The sequence below is a fragment of the Vulpes vulpes genome, chromosome 4 (genome assembly GCF_048418805.1).
Source record: "Vulpes vulpes isolate BD-2025 chromosome 4, VulVul3, whole genome shotgun sequence".
Lineage (NCBI taxonomy): Eukaryota > Metazoa > Chordata > Mammalia > Carnivora > Canidae > Vulpes > Vulpes vulpes.
Window position 1 is genome coordinate 16,471,646 of NC_132783.1, and position 12,273 is coordinate 16,483,918.

Genomic DNA, 12,273 nt, shown 5'->3' on the forward strand with positions numbered 1-12,273 from the left:
TTACAGTAGTTACTCAATAAATATTAATTGAAAGAATAAATGTCTATGAAATTACTAGTATAAAAAACTGAGTCTGTGATTATGGGCACTTTAGCATCAATGACAATGTGAAAGTACTTTTGATGAAAACAGGTCACCAGTGTCAAAGTATAAGCATATACTATTTATTAATTACTAATTTACTAATTCATGTGGAAAATACTTATTAAATGCCAATGATGTTCTAGATCAAAAAGATGCTGGGGATATAGAACTAAGAAAAATCATACAAGACTACTGTTCTTCATCCATGGAGCTTATGATTGGGAGGTAGATAATTACAAATTGGGTTTATAGTTAGAAATTGAGATGAGTTATATGAAGGGAAGGAACATTGTTTTATAAGAATGAATAAAAAAAAGGGAGCCTGCTAGATCCTAGGGTCAAGGATGCTGCCTTGAAGTAGTAACTTTAAACTAAGTTCTGAATGATAAATAGCAGTTAATCAGGCAAAAGGGGGAGAGATGGAGAGCTTTCTAATCTGAACACCGGAGAGTGATAATGTGCCATTTTGAGGAACTGAAGAGGAAGTATGGTTGGAGCAGAGAATGAGCAGGCTCCTGATGGCACTGAAGCTGGAAAATTAGTTAGGAGAAGAATGTACAACATCTTTTTTTTTTTCATTGTAAGGGTTAATTTCTTACCCCCTAGGAGTAATAGATAGATAACATTGAAGATAAGAGTTCCAGTACCAGAGGGGGCTATTCTCAGATTGGGACATATTTACCCTTTGGCCCAGAAATCTTATCTCTAAGAATCTTACTCCCAACGACACACTGGCAAGGACACAATGAACTGAATACATAAAACTACTAATTTTTCATTATTTGAAATAGCTAAAGACTGGAAACAAATATGTCTATCAATGGGGAACTGGTTGGGTGAACTGTGGTATTTCTACATAAGGAGTACTATGCAGCTAAATAAAGAAACGAGAAGTATATTAAACAGGGTTCTCCAGAAAACAGAACCAAAAGGAAATATATGTATATATACATATATATGAGAGGATATCTATTATAGGAATTGACCTATGGGATTATGGAGGCTGAGCAGCATCACGTTCTGCTGTCTAAAACTAAAGAACCAGTGGTGCTTATTCCGTCCAACTCCAAAGGCCTGAGAACCAAGGGAAGCAGCTGTCTGAAGGCAGTCTATAGGTTCAAATCTAAGCTCTTCCAGAAATACCCTCAAAGACAAACCCAGAAATAATGTTTTACCAGATAGCTGGGTATTCTTTAGCCTAGGCAAGTTGACATATGAAATTAAGGGATCACATCATAAGCATTATCTTCATATACTCTATTGAGTGATTTCCAATGTATTATAGTAAGAGGCAGATTATATGTACACACACACACACACTTATTTACAAACACACACACATACACACACAGATACACCACTTAGTAAAGCAAGGAAAAAAACTGAGAAAATTAGAACATCACTGTTTCCAAGCCCTAATGAACTAATGGATCCAAACAGTGATTACAAATTACTGCTAACATCAATACAACAAAGACTCTCAAACATTATGTAACTCAAGTGCAAGTAAAAAGTAGTTTTGTCAAATCTGTATCTGATAAAGCCATTTAGAGCTTATTATCAATTCACAGGAAATAGTGGGAACAAAGAAATACCATGAAGAAGCAAAAAAATCCAGACTAAGGGACATCTCATCCAATTTCTTCAACAAATAATTGCAGGGCAGAGGGGGAGAGAGAAAGGGGAAAAGGTGATGGGGAGACTGAGGGAGGGAGAGAGGGAGAGAGATGGAGAAAGGAGAAATAGAGAGATGCTGAGGGGGGACCTATAGATTAAAAGATTAAAGACATATATAAACCAATAGTACAACAGTAAAATATGGAACTGATTTGGATCCAGTCTCAAACCAATCAACTTTTGAAAATAAAGTATGAAACAACCAGGAGAATTTGAACACTAATAAGACACTTGGTGACATTAAGGAAATACTATTAATTTATTTAGGCTAATATCAATATTCTTGTGGTTGTGTTTTTTTTAAGTCTTTGTATTTAGAGAAACCATTTGAAATATTTACGGATGAAATGATTTCTTGTTTGAGAGTAATTTTTCAAAGTAATATGGAGGAAAGATTGGCTATGAGTTGATTGTTGTGAAAGCTACATAACTGGGAATTCATTATATATTTGTTTTATTGCAGATATGGTTGAAATTTGCATAATAGACAATTACAAAACAAAAAGAATAAAATAATTTGATGTGCCTATTATAAGCCTATTCTTTGATCCAGTGTAATGAATGCATTGAAAAGAGCCTGGGTGAATGGGAAGAGTAGCAGAGATGTGGGAGACTTAGTTGATAGACTATTGATTAATCAATACACATTATCCCCTGCTCACATTATGTCTTAGCACATGCATTTCACTTTTTCTCTAGATCTGTATAATGTAGTCGTCAGGCATAAGGATTCTGGAGTTAAATAAGACTTGAGTTCACATTCGAGCTCTGAAACTTAATAGCTGTGTGGCAGCTGCCTCATGGCAGGAACTGGAGGTAATGCAGTTATGTGGTTATGTGGTTAAACCAATAAATAACTTTTACCCTAAGAGCCTAGACACAGTATATAACAGGAAACCAGAGTTTCCTTTTTAAAAAGAACCAGGTCCATTTCATTAAGATGAGTAATTTTAAATGCTGTATCCTGAACTTAAATATATACATATATAATATATACATACATACATTACTTAAACTTTTTATTCTAAAAGATACAGACTTGACATTTTAAGCTGTCAAGTGGTTTACAGAATTTTAGATATCACTAAAGACCTTCTACTTCACTTCTCATTATTTCAGAGCCAAGTGAGTACCCTAGGTGATGGTAATGGCCAAGAATATAACTTATTCCTTAGTTCTGATTACTACAGCAGCTCATTTTGCAATTCCATCCTCTGCCACTGATCCCAGATTTCTTCATTTGTTTTTAAAAAAGTAAATATCTGGAAAGTACAGGAGAGTAAGATTTTTTTCTTTATAAATTTGGCAAATAGAATATCAGGAAAGCCAAAGAAAAAAGTCTGTCAGAAATATTTTCTTCTCAATTTCATTGATGACATTTCTGTCAGGTTTTTGGAAAGGCCCTAACATGCAGATGTTAAATGCTTAGTCGGAATTGAAAACTCATGTCCATTTCTTGTGGTCAGGAGTGAATCAAGCAGTCTGTCTGCAGCTCTTGCCCCGATTTTTATGAAACTGACCATACTGAATTCTACATTAAGGAGATTGAGCTATAAATAAGGTCAACATCACCAGTACTTTGCTGCGAAATAACTCCCAACATTGCTTTGTATAGCTCGACAAGAACCAGTTTTTAATGTCTGGTTCAGTTAGAGACTGATGTGGAAAAATAATCCATGGCTCTATAATGGGAAATAAAAATTACTGCTAATTGTATCAGACAGATTGCTGAAATCAGACAAGGACACTGTCTTAATATATTTCAAAAAGTGGCAAGTACACTGATTGCACATACGAAAACTCCCGAAAAAAAGATCTAAAAAAGGAATAAATCACAGAATTCAAGGCTACACTTTAAGCAGTGCCATTCTTAATATCTACCTAGTGATTTCAACCAATATAGAGAGCAAAAAAAGTGCATGCCTCACTGTAGCGTTCTTTAGTCTGATGTAAAAGGCTCCAATGTTCTGCATGTGTTCAAACTTCTTTAATACTCTTACCCACTTTGAACATCCTTGTATGGAGAAGTTGATATTTTCCTTCTTTCCTGAACTTATTCACAATAAATGAATCCTTCAAGGGTAATTGTTCTATGATGATTCAGTCAGAACTCTCAATTTTTGCTTGTGTAACTATTTGTATAAAGTTAACCCCCATCAGGTCTAATCAGAGACTGGCCATCTCAACATCTGCACTAGATATCATGGCAATTCATCCCATCTCTCAGGGCAACCTTGGGCTATGCTCTGCACCTCATCCTCACTCTTCAAGCATTCTGCTTCTTCAACACTGAGCGATCATTCTTTGGCTCTATCTGCCCTATCAGGCACCTAGGACTCTGTTAAAGGTAATTTTTTTTCAGAAATATCAGTTGTTTCTAGAAACTACCATGTATCAGAACTGTCCTGAATGTTCTCATTTTTCAATTTCCCACATAAAAATAAAATTTATACAAATTATGCTACTACTAAGTTTAAAAAATAAATGATTAATTCTGCTTATATAGGTCAGGAAATTCTTCACTGAGAGAAAAATGATCTTAATTTTGATGAGAAGATAATCCTGAGTCTTACATAGGAAAGAAAAAAGTCAAGAAAGAGGGAGAAAGTTGCTTTATGTATTATTATGTACCACTCCACAAAACTTCACTAACAGGTCTCAATTAATTGTCTTCTGGCATTTATCTGGACAAAATCACCTTAAGAAGAGATAACTGGAAGAAAGATCTTCCATAGATCTATGACAATGAGGGTAAAACATCATCTACCAGAAACACATTAAGTTGGCATTTCGAAAATGCAACAAGATGAACTTCAGGGTATATAATTTATTTAAATTCCAGAAAGTGTACAATAATCCAGTATTGCTGGTAGAAAGTTCTCTCCAAGAGCTGAAATATAAAAATCAGTGTGACATATATTAACTGATCATCATAAAGCTATGAGTAAAGAAGTAAAAATTTAATTCTAGACAGCCAACATTTTTATGGAGATAATAAGTACATACCTTGGATGCTTCAATAAAACATCTTTAAATTTTTTTCAAATATGTTTTGATAAGGTAGATTTATGGATAACAATGTAGAAAGGGTTTAATTCTAGAGTTGAAATGATAAGCATCGATATAATTATATTTTTTTCAATAAACATTTACAGTCTAGTACTATAACTAATGAGGAATTAAAATTGATACTTGGCTCTTATGAATTTGAAATGAACATTTTAAAGCAATCAATAAAAATATTTCATGGCTTGCATGTAGGAGGAGGAGAAAAAAATATATAATACATATATATATATACACAATATATACATTTCCATTAAATTCTTATAAATGGATCATCCTTCATATCTTAAAATACAGGTGAGTAGGAGACAAGAGTATAAAGATACTTCACTTGATGAATATTTCAAGTGAATTCATTTTCTCCAAGAAACTGTCACCTGATCAAAAAAAAAACCCAGATAATTATATAAATTCATTCAACCCACGCAACAAATATCATGGGTCAATTATCTTATATATTAGTTACGATTAAGTTTGGTTGTTACAGAACTCCACCCTGCTCCCAGCATACAAAAGAGCAATATAACTTTTTTACTTCTCTTTATAGAAAAGTTTGTGTAGGCATTCAGGAGTTGTATAGCACTTTTATGGCATTGTTCCTCCAGGCACTTCTTCTGTTCTCTATCTCACCTCATCTTGTACCAAAACATATATTTCTTATATAAATAGGTAGCTCCCTGTCCTCCATTGTGATGCTCTTTCCTGTTAAGGGCATATCTCTGTAGTTATCACTTCACTGTGTTTTTATCCCTTTGACACAAAATAGTTCCTAGGCCACATCCAGTTGCAAGGAAGAGTGGGAAACATAGTCATTTTTTTTTTCTCATCTGCCATGTGCAGAGATACTCTTCCTCCCAGGTTAATCTGCCTCACCAGGCTATTTGTGCAAAACACAGCAATCAATACAATCTTCGTAGTCCCTTCTGTCATGGAATTTGTAGTCAGTAAGTTGGAAAACATTTATATTATTGAACTCATACGATGTATTAGCTTCCAGGGACTGCTATACAAGTCATTACAAATTGGTGGCTTGAAACAACAAAAATTTATTTTCTCAGTCTGGGGGCCAGAAGTTCAAAATCAAGGCATCAGCAGGGCCCACACTCCATTTATAGACTCAGGGGAAATATCTGTTCTTTGCCTTTTTCTGCTTCTGCTGGCAGTTGGCATTCCTTGGCTTGTGGCGATGTCCTTCTGCTCTGCCTCAGTCTTCACATCAATTTTCCATGTCTGTGCCTTTTCTTTTTCTGTCTGTCATAAATCTCCCTCTGCTTTTCTGAGCACATTCAAGATTAAATTTAGGGCCCACCAGGATCATCTCAGCTCAAGGTCTTTAATTACACTGCAATGACACTTTTTCCTGGAATATTCAGAGGTTCCAGAGATTAGGATGTGGTCATATATTTAGGGGAAGTACTACATATGAAAACTTGGTACATGTGAAAAAAAGCAATCACATTAAAAGTTTACTTACACTTCAAGCAAAAAGCTGCCCATTAAAATTCTTTTTCATGGGGAAATGTACACTTTTACTGTGTCTCATGATATGCAGAAAGTAATTATATTGATGTTTCCCCTAAGATATATATATATATATGTTAATAAATGAAAAATCATGAAAAAGTATGTTTAAAATTTTAAAATATTTTGCCATTTAATTATATAGCTTCCTTTCAATTTTCTTCAATAACTTCAAACTATAGGGAGTTACAAAGGAAAGACCATGGTTCTACAGCTGGGTGTAGAATGTAATGTGTTTACTTCCTTTGTCTCCCTCAAATGTATTCTCTGATTTATTAAGCATTATTTTGGGGAAGCTTCTGGGTTGCTAAACCTAGATATATTAGATTCCTAGCACATAACAGGAAGTAATACATAGAGTGCATTCAACCAATAATGCTGATTATTTTTAGATGAGAAAGAAAAACCTTGAATCTACTCAGTAAAGCAAAATAAATTAAAGCTATTTGGTGTTGAGACTAGGGAAGAATGGAAGAGGGAGAAAGATTTATGAAGCAAAAAATCCCAATTTGTTTGGTGAGGATAAGATGAAATTAAGAAAACCATAAGAATCTAAACAAAAATTCTCATTTTATAAGCAAATGAGACAAAGGATTCATATAACAGAATACGGACATGGTGTTTTATTTCAAATTGCCCTTCATGTGGTAGGTACTATTATATAATAGTATAGTAATCATATTATATGAGGGTAAAAGGGGAAAAAAGAACAAATGCATTTTTAAATAATAATTCTATAATTTTATATAAATTACTTTGTTAGCTTTAATATTATAAACTTTATATGATGTTATGTAAAGTACAAGAAATGCAGACCATTATATAAAAAATAAGAGGTATACTCAATTCAACTAATTACTAACATTTTTAAACTAAGGTTGAGAATGAATTTCTTTAGATCTATATGCCATAAATTTAACTTGCCATGACAGCAGATTCTGAAGTTAAATTATTCTTCATGGGAATGGTCAGGTTATGAGTTGGTGAACTCATCCTTGGACAGAACAGAAATGGCTGATAACATTTGGGGTAATTGTAATGGAGATTTTTAACAAATATAAGATTCTATGATTCTTAGAAAATAGATGTAAATGTATAAAGTATACAGAATTTGCCTTGGACTAAAAATAATATATACATTTGAAATGAATTTTTTTTTTTTTGAGAGCGAGAGAGCATGCAAGCAGGAAGGGCAAAGGGAGAGGGAGCACCTTGCATTTTTTAAAGATTTATTTATTTATTTGAGAAAGAGAAAGAAAGATAGTATGCAGTAGGGAGGGGCAGAGAGAAAGGAGAGACAGACCCAAGCAGACTCTGCACTGAACAGAGAGCCTGATGTGGGGCTCGGTCTTAGAACCCTGACATCATAATCTGAGTCGAAATCAAGAGTCAGAAGCTTAACAGACTGAGCCACCCAAGCACCCCTCAAAATGAGTAATTTAAACCAAAGGATAATGAAGAAAATCTTTGTGGAACACTAATACCTCTGTTATCTGCAGGTGTAGGATGTTGTAGGTTATTCCATCTGATACAACCCAAGAATTCTACACTATGTCTCCACTGTTGTATTCAGGGAATATTAGATACATTTAATGATCTAATTTAAAGTTAACTTGAAAGGTACATATTCTGTATGAAATTATAGTAGGCTGATGAATGTTAAATACTTAGAAATATCCATTGTTTAAGAATATCAGCCACTTCATGACCTTCATAGGGTAATTAAGGTTTGACTGTAGTTTTATAACTCTTTATCTGTAAAAGGTTTTGCTTTTGACAGGTCCTTTAACGGTCATGTGGAATGCAGCTGTTGAATACATAACTGAAACAGAGATATGGGTTATAAATAACACTCAGAGTAACTTTCCAAAATGCAAATCACTGATATCCTACAGCTACCATGGAATAAAAATCCTAGCAAGAAAGTTGCACAGGAAGTTTCAGAAAGAAAATTTAAAAAACAGATTTGCTCTCTTTCTGTCTGTTTCTCTGTTAGTGATTTTCCAGATACAATGTAGAGGTTCTGGTTTGAAATAGCCTTAGGCATGACTTCAGAGAGGTTTTATTTCATAAAAAGCACACTATTTCTATTAAAATCCACAATGAAAGATAAAAAATATGTCATTCGTTCAAGGGAGCAACATTCATAAATCCTAGTAACATAAACAATTCTAAAATAAAATCAACTGAAATACAGAACCATTTGGGGGCTGCTTTTATATATATTTTTGAGGAGTCAAAGATTTCTTCTAAAATAGGACTGCATTTTCAGCCTACACAATATCTCACAGCAGTAACACCTGTTATTAATCTGTACTTTCTCAAAGTGATGTGTACAGCATAAAGTCATCTGAATGACCCACTAAGGCATCCTCAGAAGTTTTGTGATAACATAAGTAGACCAATAAATGATTGTCCATGTGAAAGAGTAATGAACATCTCTTCATCAAGCTGCTTCATCTCCATAATTTTTCAGACTCTGAAACTGGAATATAATTTATAATTCTATATATTTCATTGCTTCAGATTTTCATTTTTCTCTAATCACAGCTATGAAAGTAGAATTCAGAGGTTCCTTCTCAGTTTTTCTCTTAACCAAATAAATGAACTCATAAATAAACACTGCTAAAACTTTCATGTGTTTGGTGTCCCCAAAGAGCAAAATGGTTGGCTTGGAATTAAAGAGAAATGTAATGTTTTTTGATATGTTGAATGATAGATAATTAAAAGATTGTATACAATAGTACATGGTGTGGTAAAAAAAAAAACACAAAAAGTACCTATTTTCTTTCTTTCTTTTTTTTTTTTTTTTTGAAAGTAGTATTTTCAATATTGACATTTTCCCTTGGGTTTTGCATTGAGCAAAGAGAAATCCTTTGTGGATGCTTTGAAGGTTTTTTTTTAAAGATTTTTTTAAAAATTTATTTGAGAGACACAGAGAGTGAGAGAGAGATCACAAGCGGGATGAGGGGCAGAGGGAGAAGCAGACTCCTGCTGAGCAGGGAGCCTGATGCAGGATTCGATCCTGGAACTCCAGGATTATGGTCTGAGCCAAAGGCAGATGTTTAACTGACTGAGCCATGCAGGTGCCCTGGATGAGAGAGAAATATGTTTCTTCAGCCTCCAACTGGCAAGTCTATTCATTCCTTACAAATAACACAAAGCCTAGAGATTGCTGTAGTCAATATATGAACTGGGAAACTTTCCAATGTTGGGGTTTCTTCATCAAGCAATCACCATCTTCTCCCTCGACTTTCTGCAGAATAAGTACCAACACTGTAGGAATTTAACAGAATTCCACAGCTGGAAATAAACAGAATGATTTGACAGTTGTGACTCGTATTTTTAGAAGGAAACATTTTATGGCTTTTCATTAGAAGGTAGACTAAAGTTTAAAGCTTAAAGAAGAAACTGGAGTTACTTTGGTTGGGGCATAATTGACTGGACATATGACATGAGGATTTGTTCTTCCTCATCCTGTGGCCATGCAGGGGGGTTGGGGGCTAACTGTAGGTAGCTAAATCCTTGAGTGGAAGTGGGAATTGTTTTCCTATCAGGTAGCCATTTGGCAAATATGCTGAAATTACTACAGTCTCCTACTTTAAAGGGACAATGGCACATCTTAAACTGAATAACAAGTTTGATTTCCACTATCTAAAAAAGTATTTAAATGAATGTCTAATTTTTTGTAATATAACCATAAAATGTGGTTTATCTAATATTCATAAAATGATATTAAACACAATATCCCAAAAAATAACTTGCAAGTGTATCTTATATTTTAGTAAGAAGTATGCACAAGTGTATAACAGATAAAATGTACTTAAAAAACATAAAGGACAATAGAACATCTTTTTTTTAAAGATTTTATTTATTTATTCATGAGAGACACACAGAGAGAGAGAGAGAGAGGCAGAGACACAGGCAGAGGGAGAAGCAGGCTCCATGCAGGGAGCCTGACGTGGGACTTGATCCCAGGTCTCCAGGATCACACCCTGGGCCGAAGGCAGCGCTAAACCGATGAGCCACCCGGGCTGCTCTAGAACATGTTTTAAAATTAAGATTTAAAGCAATATGTTACTAAGGCCCAAAATACTTGGGGAATGTACAGGTTTCTAAAATTATAAGTAGAAACTAACTTAATCTAAATATAGGAAACTCCAGTACACTTGCTTTGATCTACCATCTCTGTCTTAGCTATGACTGAATAATCCTTTAATTGGTTCACTCTTTAGTTGACAAATATATACAATGAGTGAATTATATTAAATGATCTTAAAGTTTCCTTCTATCTCTAAAATGTGAGTTTTAAGTCAATAAAAATAAAATATAATTTAAAATACAACTGTTCACTATTTGATATGGCTTAAAATTTGAGCAATTTATACAGCAAGCTAAATAGATGAAAATTTTCACAGAGATTACAGAAACATCTCAATACCACCACAGATTGTCATCATCAGTCCAATTATTTATTTATTCTGCCCAGACACTTGGTAATATAGGAGGAATCCTATAATCCAATCAGTAGACATCTTATAAATAATTATAAGCAGTGTAGAATGGTTACACTATACAGTGATACAGTAGAGGCAGTTTAGTGACTAAGAACACAGATTCTGGATTCTTTCAGTCCCTGTGTCTGTTAGCGACTGAGTATGATTTTGATCAAGTTACTATACTTCTCCAAACCTCTGTTTCCCTAAAGAAAGACAATAATGAAGATTAACGGAGATATTGCATTATATTGTTCTTAGTAAAGCTCAGTGTCTACTGAGCTCAATCACGCTCTTAGATATGCTACTGGAACACAGAAGTAAAAAAGTTAATTCATGTCTGGTTAACTCCAGGAAGTGTAGGTCAAAGGAAATGTGATATTTGCTCCCAGTTTGAAAGAAATAGAGTTGTAAAGACTGGAGGCAAGGGAAACACATTCTAGAGAGAAGAAAAAATATGCACAGTCATTGAGTTGATAAGAAGTATGGCAAATTAAAGGAATGCAAATAATTTCCTGGCTGAAGAAGTATGTGGGTGTATGCGTGTACTCATGCACATACAAATGCACACATGTGCACAAGTGTGCATGTATGCTGATATAAGGAGAGATTGGGAATTGAGTAGAGCTAATGCTTAAACAATACATGTGAAATGCCATGAGATGGATTGTGTGCATAGGATTTGGAGCTTAGTCCTTCAGTGAAATACTCAAGGGTTTTTTTTTAACCCCCAAGATTCTTAAGTAATAAGATAGTATAAATAGACTTACTGATGTAGAAAGGTCATGTTCAAGGAAGTATGGCAAATCAATGGATGAAATAAGACTGATAACAGTGAGGCACCAGTTAGGGTCATCCCAAGCAAGAGTTGATAAAAACAAAAAATAAGGAGACACTGAAAATGGAAGGAAGAGATACAGATTTGAGAGAAAGATCTAGGCAGAAAGGTACATGTATTAGTGCAGGTTCTACAGAGAAACAGAACTGATAGGATGTGTGTACATCCTAAGATACCTAATATATATACCATATATATATATAAAGTTATTTTAAGGGCTCTGATATACCATATATATATATATATATATATATATATATATATATATATATACAGTTATTTTAAAGAATTGGTTCATGTGGTTATGGAGTCTGAAAAGTCTAAAATCTGCAGGGTGGACCAGTGGGCTGGAGAAACAAAAAACCTACCCTGCAGTACAAGTCCAAAAGCTACCTGCCGACAAAATTATCCCTTGCTTGTGGAGGTCAGATATTTGTTCTGTTCAGGCCTTCAACTAATTGGATGAGGTTCATCCATATTATAGAAGGTAATCTGTTTAGTCAAAGTCCACCAATTTAAATATTAATCTCTTCCAAAAACACTGTCACAGAAACACCCAGAATAACATTTGACCACACACCTGGCACCATG